The following is a 13987-nucleotide window of genomic DNA, read 5'->3' as shown; positions in this document are numbered from 1 at the left end:
GTTTCTCTGTCCTAAAAAAATTCTCTAATTCAGAACTTCTATTCCTCTAAGACACCAGATAACTGATTTTAGTTAATTTGTAGGGTTCTCTTGGGTCACATCACAATAATCCAATTTAGTCAGACCTAAAGGGGGGCATCTTATATACTAGTGAGCGATCTTTTTCTTTTCTTTAAATCACTTCTTATAATGTTATTTTTGAGTTAGTTCTGAGAAGAAAATTGACTCTAAATGCCTAATGTAGTTTCAAAATGTCATAAACTTTTAATTGATCTCTAAAAACAGTTTTGCTTTTTTTTTTAAATAAATGTTCTGTCTCTGAGATGACAGAGACAGCCAATTCATTTATATCTGAGTCAACCATTTACAGGGCTACTTCAGATGGAGAGGATATTTTTATTCTTTATTTTTCTTGCTAATTAATATGAATTAGTGCCACTGAAATTTAATTAGCTCAAAGTAGGCATCCCCCCCTTTTTTCAAAGATTTTATTCATTCATTTAAGAGAGAGAGAGACAGAGAGAGCACAAGCGGGGGAAGAGGCAGAGGGAGAGGGAGAGGGAGAAGCAGACTCCCTGCTGAGCTGGGATCCTGATGCGGGGCTTGATCCCAAGACCTGGAGATCATGACCTGAGCCAAAGGCAGATGCTTAACCATCTGAGCCACCCAGGTGCCCCAGCATTTTCCACCTTAAACAAAGAAATTTTGCTTTATCATTTTATTTTACTTATTTAAAAGATTGATTTATTTATTTTAGAGAGAGAGAGAAAGAGGGCACCCGTGCACGAATGGGGCAGGGACAGAGAGGGAGAGAGAATCCTAAGCAGACTCTGCGCTGAGCAAGAGCCTAATCCCGTACCCTGAGATCATGATCTGAGCCTAAGCCAAGAGTTGGTCACTTAACCGACTGAGCCACCCAGGTGCCCTTTGTTTTACCGTTTTAAACCATGATTCAGTTTTATCCGTAAATCTTTACTACTTGGAAAGGAAAAGAAAACCTTAAAATCCAGAATAGGTTTCTTTTTTAATTATTATTAACATATAATGTATTATTTATTTCAGGGGTACAGTTCTTTGATTCATCAGTTTTACACAATTCACAGCGCTCACCATAGCACATACCCTCCCCAATGTCCATCACCCAGCCACTCCATCCCTCCCACACCCCTCCACTCCAGCAACCCTCAGTTTGTTTTTTGAGATTAAGAGACTCTTATGGTTTGTCTCCCTCTCTGGTTTCATCTTGTTTCATTTTCCCTCCCTTACCCTATGATCCTCTGTCTTGTTTCTCAAATTCCTCATATCAGTGAGATCATATGATACTTATCTTTCTTTGATTGACTTATTTTGCTTAGCACAATACTCTAGTTCCATCCACATCATTGCAAATGGCAAGATTTCATTTTTTGATGGATGCATAATATTCCATTGTATATATATATACCACCTCTTCTTTATCCATTCATCTGTTGATGGACATCTAGGCTCTTTCCATAGTTTGGCTATTGTGGACATTGCTCTTATTAACATTGGGGTGCATGTGCCCCTTCGGATCACTGCATTTGTATCTTTGGGGTAAATACCTAGTAGTGCAATTGCTGGGTCATAGGGTAGCTCTATTTTCAACTTTTTGAGGAACCTCCACGCTGTTTTCCAAAGTGGCTCTACCAACTTGCATTCCCACCAACAGTATAAGAGGGTTCCCCTTTCTCCACAACCTCTCCAACATTTGTTGTTTCTTGCCTTGTCAATTTTGCCATTCTAACTGGTATAAGGTGGTATCTCATTGAGGTTTTGATTTGAATTTCCCTGATGGCTAATGATGATGAACATTTTTTCATGTGTCTGTTAGCCATTTGTATGTCTTCTTTGGAGAAGTGTCTGTTCATGTCTTTTGCCCATTTTTTGACTTGATTATTTGTTTTTTGGGTGTTGAGTTTGAGAAGTTCTTTATAGATCTTGTATATCAGCCCTTTATCTGATATGTCATTTGCAAATATCTTGTCCCATTCTTCCAGTTGTCTTTTGGTTTTGTTGACTGTTTCCTTTGCTGTGCAAAAGTTTTTATCTTGATGAAGTCCCAATAGTTCATTTTTGCCCTTGCTTCCCTTGCCTTTGGCGATGTTTCTAGGAAGAAGTTGCTGCGGCTGAGGTTGAAGAGGTTGCTGCCTGTGTTCTCCTCTAGGATTTTGATGGATTCCTGTCTCACATTTAGGTCTTTCATCCATTTGGAGTCTATTTTTGTGTATGGTATAAGGAAATGGTCCAGTTTCATTCTTCTGCATGTGGCTGTCCAATTTTCCCAACACCATTTGTTGAAGAGACTGTCTTTTTTCCATTGGACATTCTTTCCTGCTTTGTCGAAGATTAGTTGACCACAGAGTTGAGGGTCCATTTCTGGGCTCTCTATTCTGTTCCATTGATCTATGTGTCTGTTTTTGTGCCAGTACCGTACTGTCTTGATGATTAAAGTTTTGTAAGAGAGCTTGAAGTCCGGAATTGTGATGCCACCAGCTTTGCTTTTCTTTTTCAAAATTCCTCTGGCTATTCGGGGTCTTTTCTGGTTCCATACAAATTCTAGGATTATTTGTTCCATTTCTTTGAAAAAAGCTGATGGTATTTTGATAGGGATTGCATTAAATGTGTAGATTGCTCTAGGTAGCATAGACATTTTAACAATATTTGTTCTAATCCATGAGCATGGAACGTTTTTCCATTTCTTTGTGTCTTCCTCAATTTCTTTTATGACTATTCTATAGCTTTCTGAGTACGAGAATAGGTTTCTTGAAGCCAGGGCACTACTATGAGAAAAAACCAGTAATTGTTTCAACTCGCTGTTAAAGTGTCAGTGTCTTCCAGTGGGAATGCAAAGGCAGCATATTCTAATACCTACCATTTTGTTTTATTTTGCTTTTGTTTTTGTTTTGAGATGAACCATCATAGTTTATGGTAGCTTTTGAGATTGGAAAAATTTATATAATTTTAGTGTAGAAAGGATTTCATAGTTCTTTTAGAGCATTGCTTCCCAAAATAAAGCATACAAGCTGTGGGGTTGATGTATGTAGTATATTAGCAGGGGGATATGAATTATTTAAGAGAAATTTTCAGCTGTATATTTTTAATTTGTTGATGATCTCTAATGTAACATATGCACATTTGGGATTATGAGAGGGCTTTCCATATATCTTCCTAATTTCAGTGATCATATTTGCCTTTATGTTTCTGGTATTACTCCCATCAAAGAAATCTCAACTGGTGGCAGGGAGCACCCCATGAATGGATGTGGCATAGTAGATCAAACTGATAAAAGTAGTAGATGCATTGAATATTCATGAGGCATGCAGAAAAGATGTTCCAAACTCAAAAAAGCCTGAACCATTTTATTCTGAACCATTACCTCAAGGAAGACTGAATGCTTTAACAAGTTATCAAATGAGAATTTATTATAATTGCCACTAAAGAATTGTTTGCTAGCTGGCTTTTTGTTTACAATGAGAGCTGATTGTTCTGAATTAGCAAAAAAGCCTGGAAGTTATTAATGATATTTTGTAGAACATACTTAAACAATAACAATGACATGCTCTGAAATTGTATTGTTGAGGTTAAAATACAGGAACAGACTAAATATAGAACCAAGTCTGGGGCTACATCTTTCTGCTTTTAAAAACATTGACAATTTAGTTTCAGAAAAAAAATTGTCACATTACATTAATATGATACATTTACATTTTATTTTTGCTTTAGTTAATCTAATTGGCTGGCAAGGTTATTCTGCTTTTATAGTTTTGTTAAAGCTAACCACAGTACCTTTACCTCTGAGCATATTTTATTAATATTAAAACAAAAGTGATTTTGATCAACAAGAATCTGGAAGAATTTTCCTTTTAGAGTCATCTGTGGCTGAGAGATGATTGCCAAATGATCCATTTGTTCCCTGTTTTAGATGGAGTTTCCTAGAAGCAGAGCCAGGGACTGGGATTCTTGTATAATGATTTATTGAAGAAGTGATTTCAGAAGAGGATGGGTGTTAGTGAGAGCAGGATAGGACAGAGGGAGGAGCTAAGCAAGGATGTGTTCTCAGCTGGAGACCAGCTGGAAGCAGGTTGGTTCCACTGGAAGCTATGAAGCATGAATTTCAGCAGTTTATCCAGGGTCACTGTGGGTTGCTGACCCCTGGAGTTATTATAATGGCTCCCTTAGGAAGAGGGAAATAGCTATGAGCCACTAATGAGCCAATGGGCTAATAAGGCACGAGAATTGGGGGATGGGTATTCCAGCCCAGTAAAGTGGATCTGGGCAGAGCAACCATGAGGCCTGCTATAGTACCTGCCTTGCAGTGTTCAGATACACTTGTTTCTCAAATTAAGTTAACTCCATCTAGTCACAGCTTTGCCAGGGTCCTGAATGGTCAGTGTTTGGGGAAGACTTACAACAAGTTTATTTAAATAAACTATAGCTCCTGTGGTGCAATTGATCTGGAGATACTTTTTATCCTTTCTTCTCTACCAGCTATTCTAGAATGTCTCCTCCTTGGCCAGCACCTCTGCTGGACTAGTTGGCTCGCCTTATGGCATCTGATGCAGTTACCATGTTTTATCAGCCTGTGGTTATTGGACTTGTTTGTTATAGTAAAATTGGTCATGGAAATACAAAGGGACAACCCAACAAATTGCCCTGCTTGCATTGGCTAGCAGTACTTTATTTCTTCATGATGAACAGCGTCAGTTATCCCTGCTGGTATGGTAACTGTTTTTTGTCTGATGGTCTACTTGCTTGAGGAGCTAAAAGTAACCAGGAGTTAGTCATAGCTTTAAGTTTGTTGGGATTCTCCTTGTGTCTCCTGGTGGAAGCATGTCCCTTTTGGAACCAGGACCACAGAGCCTAAGTTACAGAATTGGGGAAACACAAATTCCCTGAGTGTGTGACTGGGAGTGATGATGATTGGGCCCATTCCTGCTTTTATTCCTTTGTTCCCAGACCTTGCAGTCTACTTACTGGTGACACAGAACTATTAATGTCCATTGTTTTAGGGTATATACTACATCCTAAAGAGCTCTCCATCCATGTAAATTGTCTTCACTGCAACAGCCCTCAAAAGGACTTTCCACCACTATTAAGTCAGCAGCTTCTGGATGATCCAGAATGTGGTGGGGTCAATAAATAGATACCATGGCTACGTTCCACCATTGCACATCTTTTGCCATAAAGTTTGTTTCTTGGTTCCTAGCAATGCTAAACGGGATTTGGAGGCTTAGAGCAGACACTTTGGAGTGCTGCTAGCTGGGTGCTATGGGAAGAGACTAAAAGTTGATTGACAGTCCAGATAAAATATTGCCCCTGTAATGTAGAAGGGGTTTGATGTAATCAACTTGGACCAAATAACTGATTGGTCTCTTTGAAGGATGATACTGTGTTCTCAGTGTTATCTGTTGCTGGCCTATTGAACACTCATTGGTGGCAGCAGTTGATCATCCTTCATGAGAGGGAATCCATGCTGTTTGGGCTCTCACATGGCCTTCATCTCTGTCACCATTACTTCTCTGTTCTAGAGACATCGCATGAGTGCTAAATCAGCCAACAACAGATGCTGGTTGCCATCTATTGGCCAAGTCACCCGATCAACTTTGTTATATAGTTCCTCTTCCATGATGGCGCTGTCTTGTGAGCACTGATTTTTGATGCAAATATTATTATATGTTGTACTCATTCCCCAGCTCCATCCAAATGCTTCTTCCACGCCCCTGATCTAATTGTACTCCTCCCAGGCTTCTAACTCACCAGATAAGCCATTTATCATGCAATCAATTTTACCCTTATTGTAGACTGCTTTTTTGTGATTCTCAAAGTGGATGACCAGATGCACTGCTTGAAGTTCTTCCCAGTGGAGGATTTCCTCCCTGTGGAGGACATTCATCATTGTCTTTCAGGGGCATCCTTGAATGGAATATGGTTCAATAGCAGTACATTTTCAGCTTGAACCTACCTACCAAGCCAATCCACCTGTGAACCAAGCTCAGGTTTTTCCTTCCACCACTAGCTATAAATAGAATCTGCTTTGGATCAACCAGGGGTGAGTGTGTATTGATCACAGTCGTGCATATGATTATTACCATTGTCTCTTATTCTAAGAGAATATATACAGCTGTGCCTTCCACCTACTATGTGCTGGGAATACAAAGATGTATTTCATAGCCTCTGTTCTCAGAAAAGTCACTTCAACTTCAATTAAATTTAACACTACCTGGCAGGAGTCACTGGGTGTCTTTGGCTAGGGCACCAATATAGGAATGGGTAATAGCACTTTTTCATGTGCTAAACATTAGGATTACCTGCACCTAACATTTTCAGCCTGTCTTCATTTGTGAGAAGTATCCCCCTTTTCCCCTAAGTTTTCCTAATAATTTACCTCTGTAGCCAATAATGCTTTGAAGTAGCAAATACCATAAGCCGGTTGGCTTTATGATAGTATCATAGTATTTTCATACAACTAAGTGACACTGTCTGAGATTTTAAAAGCCAAAAGTGGGGAGAGGGAAACAAAGGACACTATGTACAAATATTGCTCTGATAACAGAACCAATTTGGTCAGAAGCACATTTAGCCCAATATTGGGTAATACCACTTCAGAGAGGACAGCTTGCAGCTTCGATTCTGGCTGGAAGGGATGCAAACTAGGAGGGGGAAGAGTGTTTCACCTGTATAACAAGTTTATTTGTTGAATGCAAAGATGATGAAAGAAAGAGCATGTGGGTGCACATGTGCAGTGGGAAGAGAGGGTGTGTCATACCCAGACTTCTGTTTTTTAAAAATTTATTTATTTATTTGGGGAGAGAGAGATAGAGAGAGAGAGAGAGAGAGAGAGAAAGAGAGTGTGTGTGTGTGTGTGTGTAGCAGGGAGGGACAGAGGGAGAGGGAGAGAGCATCTCAAGCAGACTCCCTGCTGAGAACACAGCCCAGCTTGGGGTGGGGGGTGGGGGGGTGCTCAATCCCTGAGATCATGACCGGAGCCTAAATCAAGAGTCAGATGCTCAACTGACTGAGCCACCCAGGTGCCACATATCCAGACTTTTTAATTAGTTTTTGGAATATAGGAGATCCTCAATGAAATTTTATTTAATGTGTGACTGATAGGGAAGTCTGGGATGTCCTGAAACCCATGTTATCCTTTACTGCTCATCCATCTAGACAGAATACTTGGAAAATGGTAAAAAGCATAGCTAAGTTTCAGGTGCAGAGAAATCCTGAAGAATTTCATTTTCTTACTTTCACTGAAAGTTTTACTGTAGAACTTCATCATACTTTTTTGTTGTTGTTGTTCTTGCTTTCTTCTCCTTAGGGGATTCACACTATGAGAAAGCTTACTAGCTAAAACTAGCTACTGATAAGATACTTCTGGCATGTCAACAAATAAACTCTTGAATCCAGGCCAAAATGGAATCTTCTACTGTTGTCCACAACATTAGAACACTGTTTGAGAATATGTTCCTTTATTTCTTTTAGGTGAATGCAGTGGCTATCTGAATACACAACTCCTATTACTAAGGAGTTGTCTTACCCACCTACATTTGTTAAAAGAATTGCCAGTTTAATGGATTTAGAGAAGCAGTTCATTCTAGGGTGTCTTCTACCCTGTCACAATTTAAGAAGTCTGACTTCTTTGTTAGCTTTTGAGTCAGAATTCTCCCCATGAAATGACTTTTGACATTAAAACCAAACCAAACAAACAGGTATCAAAAGGAAGAAGGAATATTTGGCATTGCAGAATTCTACTGCTGTGAGAAACAAACATTGTAATTCTGAGTGAGCAGTGCTACCTCTGGAGTCTGAAAATGGTTCCTGAACCAGCATCATATACTCTACAACACATATAAATAAATGAACAAAAAGTATAATGCAAACATCTCAAGCCCAAATTCTCAAGGTCCAATTTACCATTTCTTTAAGGCAAAGAGGAAGATTTCAATGAGATAGAGCATTGTAAAAGACTCAATTTTTTTTTTTAATCTTTTCTGAATTAGAAAAACCACCTGTCGGGAGGCCCTGAAGAATATAGGAATAAACATTGTCTTGAGACTTGTGATCTGGCCCTAAAATTCTACTTCTCACCACCTCTGTGACCTTGAACAGGTCACTTCACCCCTCTGGGTCTGTTGCCTTACCTATACTTAGATCCCACTGAGGATTATGAAACCATTGAAGGTTGGAGTAGCTAATCTCTAAGATTATTTTTAGCTCAAATATTCTTTGGCTTTGTAAGAAGGATGATGGTTGAAGTTAAATTTTTTTTAAAAGATTTGTGCAGGGGAAATGATGAACTATTGATGAGATCAATAGTTATAATGCAGTAGGAAGGAAAACTAGCATTTATTGAGTGCCAGTTGTGTGCTAAACATTGCACTAAACACATATGTCTTATTTAAGATTCACAACAGCACAGCCAGGCAGTATTATTATCCTTATTTGACTGATGAAAATAAATCGAAGTTAAGCAATTTACATAGCTAGTAAATGGTGGAACCAGAATTTGAACCCAGGAAAAGTTCACCAAAGCCACTATTCTTTATAGGAAGCAAAGAAGGAAATTAAGAAGACTACATACCTGTTAGAGAATAACTGTGCTATTATGAGGGAAGGTTTTCTGAATGAGTTTATAATATAGGAGCTTTAGTGTTGTCTTGTTGGCTTTTGAGACTCTTTGCAATATGCACAGTTGGGGCAATAGAACCTATGTGATATTTATGATGTTTATTTCAACTGGTAACTCTCACAAAGCAAAAATATACTCACTGTTTTATTCATTTCACCCATGGAGCTCTCTTTCTTGTTATTTTATTCTTTAGGGAGAAGGGAGAAGATTATTCCTAATGAGAAAAAGGAGCAAGACCAAAGCTTCAGCTCTGAGCCCATTATATTACAATATTATTGCTTTTCAAAACACATTAAGGGCCCAGAAAGCCTACATTCTGCTCTGACTTCTATGTGTATTACAGAATCTGCCAATAGTAGGTGCTCAATAAATGCAGTATCTTTCTACTTATAAACTAGATTCATATTTTAAACAAAAAATGAAAATAAAAAATGGGGAATGATAAATGGCCTATATACCTCTCAAGACAAAATAATTTAGTAGCTGTACAAGGGACTTAAAATGTAAAATTATGAATTATACAAAGATGAACATAAAAACAAATTATGAATGTTTGCATTTTACGTAGAGCACACTTCTGGTATGAAGACATGTTTGCAAATTTTAGCATCTGGAATTTTCAGACAGGCACTAACCTATTTGAAATTCCCCAGCAGTATTAACACTGAGCATCCTCATAATTTGCCAGGGTTGTATTCCCCCATTTAAAGTCAAGAATAGCTCCCTGAGTTATTTTGGCTCACATTTTGAAAAGAGACCCGAGCAGCTGCACACAAGTGTTGGGTGTCCTCATAGTTAACCGCTTGAGTGATGTTTCTTCCACTTATTGCTGTTTGTTCCTATTTTTAAATCATTGTCAGTACTTTTTCCTTGGCTCTTCTCACTGTCTGCACTTTTCTGGCTCTTCTACACAAATGGTTTTATGTCCTTTTTCTCTTGGATTTAGCATTAGTTGAACTCATTTGCACATTTATGGTCAAAGGTGAACAAAGAGTTCTTTAAAGCATTCAGCAGATGTAGATCCCAATTTTACTTTTATGGTTTCAAACAATGTATAATATTTCATATGTTAAGCTCTTGGGTGTTATATTCCAAATATTCTTTTTAATTCGTGTTCTTCTTATAGCAATAACACAGTACTCTTGAGGGGATTTGTTTTAATTTTTTCTCTCCAACTTCTTTCATTAGACAATTTATGTCTGCAGAGAATACTTCCTTTTCTTTGATTTCAGTATGGTCTTGCATTTTGTGAATTATCAGTGCATTGAAGACAGAGAGACCTTTTTCTTTTTAGCTATTTAAATCGTAGATTAGGGGATGGTCCTCTTAGGCTGGTGTTAATTGGGACAAAAGCCGTTATTAAATTAAGTTTGCAAGGGTTTAGAAACTAATCAAGTGAGGCAACACTTACTGACCTTCTTAATCCCATCCACATTCATGATTTCTTCCTGCTTTCATCAGAACCCAAGACTCTTTCTATACCCAGGGAAGTTACAACTTTCCCCAAACCATTCTACCAAGCCCAAAATCCAGTTGACCTAGGAGCCATTCTCAATAACAGCACTGTCCTCAAGAAAAACCCTGAGACTACATACCTGGCCATGGAAATAGACATGTGAAAAGAGAACTAGTTTCTGTTTTTGAAAGATTCATTTTGAAGGTTTATTTTAAAACAAGGGGAGACTACAAGCCATGTTAGGTATGTTTGATTAAACTTCTCAGTTGGAAATAAAATGGATTATGCTTGGTGATTAAGATCCACATGTTTAATGTATTGAAGACACAGAAAGAGACCTTTCTTGGCATCATACTAGAAGGTAATCTTTTCTATAGGCTGTAAATTCTTTTGGGAAAGGGATTGCCTCTCACTCATTTATCTTCTCCCATCATTTAGTATATTTCCTGGTATATAATAAATATTCAGGAAGTGACATATGAACGAATGAGTTAAACAAAAGAGAGTCAGTGTGTAACCTGAAATGTTCCCCCCCCCCTTTTTTTTGCAAAAGAAAAGGGATCCAAACACTTATTAGGTAGCCCTTTAAGATCAGAGAAATTGTATGCATAGCAGCTGTAATAGGGGTGTTCTAAAATCAGCAGGCCCACATGAAGAACTTTGATTGCTATGTGTTTTAAAGCCAAAATTGTACCTTATCCTTTTAAATGGTGAAAAGCCACTGTAAATGTAATCTATCAATTTGGCTATTTATCCAAACTAGCAAAAGTAATCTTAACTTCATTTTAATTTATGGAGAATCTAATATGGACGAAACTGACACAGTTTTAATTTTATGATTAAAATGCATCAAAGTAGAAAGCTATGATCACGTTAGCAATTAGACTTGATATGCAATTTTGAAGATATTATGGAATTTGTCCAAGAATCCCAGAAATTGCTGAATTATACTTTCAATCTTACCTCAAGGTCATTACCCAGAAACCAAAGCAAGAAAAATGTTATACTTTGTTGCTAGCAGAGACCTTCCAAATGCCAATGGAGAGCTCTGGAGAACTGCACTGTTTTTTGTGGAGAAATGCTTTATCTAATCTTGGCTGGCCTCAATTTATTTAAGTGAAGTGGTAAAGAATTTTGCTTAACCTATTTAACCTCTAAACAAAGCCACTGATGTTACCACTCTTGAGAGGTCTTAAAGAAGCAGAAAAGAGTCTAAGAGACTGAGAGAATTCATTCAAATGTATGGGTGGTATGGAGATGTGCATCCAAGATAACAATGACCTCCATTCTGTCTGTCTTAGAGGAGTGTGTGATAAGAAAGTATCTCAGTATTAGTGGAAAAGGCAGTTCAAATGAGACCTCACACTTTTCAATTCTCTATTTCTAAGTTCATCTGTAACTCTACCCACTCAATGACTAATTAATTATCTTTAATCCAAACTAATTGCAGTGGATTTCATCTGCATATAGAAGGAAAAAGATGGAAGAAATACCTAGAAGTCCTACAAGGGACCAACACGAAGCAGAACCAATTGCCTTCTGCCATGCTTCAAATGTCATAGGGGAAGAATAATCAATTTGCAAAGAAATAAAATATGTGCTACAAAGGACAATATAATGGCATTCTTTTCATAGTATTCTAAGATTCTAGTTAAAACAGTGTATTACTGTTGAAAGAATAGAAAAATAGATTAAAGGAGCCAAATAGAGAACCTAGAAATAAACCCACACAAATATAGCCAACTGCTCTTTGACAAAGGGGCCAAGGCAATACAATGTAGCAAAGATAGTCTTTTCAACAAATGGTCATCCACATGCCAAAAATGAATCTAGACATAGACTTTTCACCTCTCACAAAAGTTAACTCAGAATGTGTCATAGACCGAAATTTAAAATGCAAAACAATAAAACTCTTAGAAGAAAAATAGGGGAAAATCTAGGTGATCTAGGGTTTGGTAATGGCTTTTTGGATACAACACTAAGAGCTTGACCCATGAAAAAAAGACTGACAAGTCGGACTTCATTAAAATGAAAAACTTGTACTCTGCGGAAGACACTGTTAAGAGAAGGCAATGACAAGCCACAGACTGGGAGATAGTATTTGCAAACCATATATTTGTTAAAGGACTGGAATCCAAAATATACAAAGAACTCTTAAACTCAACATTAAGTAAACAAGCAATCCAATTATAAAATGTGCAAAGGATCTGAACATCCCTTATCAAAGAAGATATACAGATGGCAAACAGGAATTTGAAAAGGTGCTCAAAATCATATGTCATTAGGGAACTGCAAATGAAAACAACAATGAGATACCACTACACAACTATTAGAAGGGCAAAAATCTCACACAATGACAACACCAAATGCTGGTAAGGATGTGGAGCAACAGTAACACCCATTCATTTTTGGTGGGAATGCAGAAATGGTACAGTCACTTTGGCAAATAGTTTGTCAGTTTCTTCCAAAGCTAAACATAAGCTTATCCTAAGATCCATCAATCATGCTCCTTGGCATTTACCCAAATGAGTTAAAAACTTATATTGACACAAAAATCTGCACATGAATGTTTATAGCAGCTTTGTTTATAATTGCCAAAAATTGGAAGCAACCAAGAGATCCTTCAATAAGTGAATGAATAAACACTGTAGGATACCCAAACAATGGAGAATTATTAAGTGATACAAAGAAATGAGCTATCAAGCTATGAAAAGACAGGGAGGAAACTTAAATGCATGTTGCTAAATGAAAGAAGTCAGTTTGAGAAAGATACAAACTTATGATTCCAACCAATGGACATCCTGGAACAGGCAAAACTATAGAGAAAATGAGAAGATGAGTGGTTGCCAGAGGTTCAATGGGAGGGAGTGAGGGATGAATAGGTGGCATTTTTAGGGCAGTGAAATTATTTTGTATGATACTGTTATACAGATGGTGGATACATGACATTTTGCATTTGTCAAAACCCACTAAACTATAGGCACAAAGAGGGAAAGCTAGAGTAAACAATGGAATTAGTTAATATTAATATCAAATTTAGCTCATAAATTGTAACAAATGCACACTAATACACAGTTAATAATGGGAGAAACTATGTGTTGGGGGGAGGCAGCAGAAGGGGGTAAATAGGAATTCTCTATATAATCTATGCAGTTTTTCTCTAAGCCTAAAACTACTATAAAAAATAAAGTCTAGTAAAAAATTGGTAAATAAATATTATATATTTTACATCAGTCCCTGCAATAAAGGTATCAACTTCACTTTCATATTTCACTGTTTAGCTGTAAAACAGCAGGCCATTGTGGAAAGAACAGGAAAGAGAATCAGACAGACCTGGTCTTAAATTCCCAGCTATACTATTTACCATCTACATGATATTTGGAAAATTGTAAGATTTCTCTTAGCTGCTGTTTCGTTATGTGAAAAATAGACATCATATGGAATGTATAGGGTTATTATGGGTATCAAATGTGATAATGTGCAAAATTACCTGGCATATATTAGGTACTACATAAATGTTAGTTACCATCTCTAGTTTTTAAAGACATTGTTTTGGAATCTGTTCTAAAATCTTAAGTCCTACAAAAAGTTGCTTTGCTGATTTTCAGAGTGGGAAGGACAGAATGCTTAATGCATTTAAAATGTTACATTTTTATAGAATGAAGGAAATGAAAAGAATTTTCATTCTCAAAGAAACAGCATTTGACTGTTTTAGGGTGGAGAATATGATGATTATTATAGCCAGTAGGAGATAGTGTTGAAAAAGAACAGTTCTTAAACCAGCTCTTCTGAACATAAGCAGCAATTAATTGAGAAGGACAGCTGGTGGGTAAGGAAGAGAATAGAATCCCCACTAGGTTCTTCACTTAGAAAAAAGCAACAGA

The sequence above is a fragment of the Zalophus californianus genome, chromosome 5 (genome assembly GCF_009762305.2).
Source record: "Zalophus californianus isolate mZalCal1 chromosome 5, mZalCal1.pri.v2, whole genome shotgun sequence".
NCBI lineage: Eukaryota > Metazoa > Chordata > Mammalia > Carnivora > Otariidae > Zalophus > Zalophus californianus.
The sequence above is the reverse complement of the archived record's forward strand: the minus strand, read 5'-3'. Positions refer to the sequence as shown.